Here is a 554-nt window from a genome sequence, read left to right as displayed (position 1 = left end):
TGATATTGAACCTAATCACTTCATACCCTTTTCAGATCAAGCAACTTTGCACCGCTTCCCAAACGACTACTGCGTGAACAACATTGCAAAAATGACAATAAACTCGAAGCTCACAACGAAGTTTCAACATCGAATTGTGCGCCGATCTGTGCATAAATTGCAAGTGCATTGATGCCAAAGGAAGCAAAAATAGCCTAATTCAGTAATTCATATTTGCGCATGATGAAATGGAATTGTGTTGCATTGCTTGGTCTAAAATGATCCCTCAATTCACTGGCCTAAATGCGGATCATTCTTCTGTAAATGAGAGGGCGATTATCATAATTAATTATGAGGAGAGTAACATGATACCAGGATTGTGGAATATATAGGTAATTTGAATTATAAAGGCTGTGTTTCGTCATATATAATTGCCACAGACAACCTGCTTATGTGCTTAACTGAAAGCGGATCCTGAACTTATTATATTAAAATTTTCAATGAATATCTAACTAGATTTTTGGTCTAAGTGGTGACGGAAAAGTACACACATTATCAAAAATATTTAGCTTCCT

The sequence above is a fragment of the Penaeus monodon genome, chromosome 21, assembly GCF_015228065.2.
Source record: "Penaeus monodon isolate SGIC_2016 chromosome 21, NSTDA_Pmon_1, whole genome shotgun sequence".
Lineage (NCBI taxonomy): Eukaryota > Metazoa > Arthropoda > Malacostraca > Decapoda > Penaeidae > Penaeus > Penaeus monodon.
The sequence above is the reverse complement of the archived record's forward strand: the minus strand, read 5'-3'. Positions refer to the sequence as shown.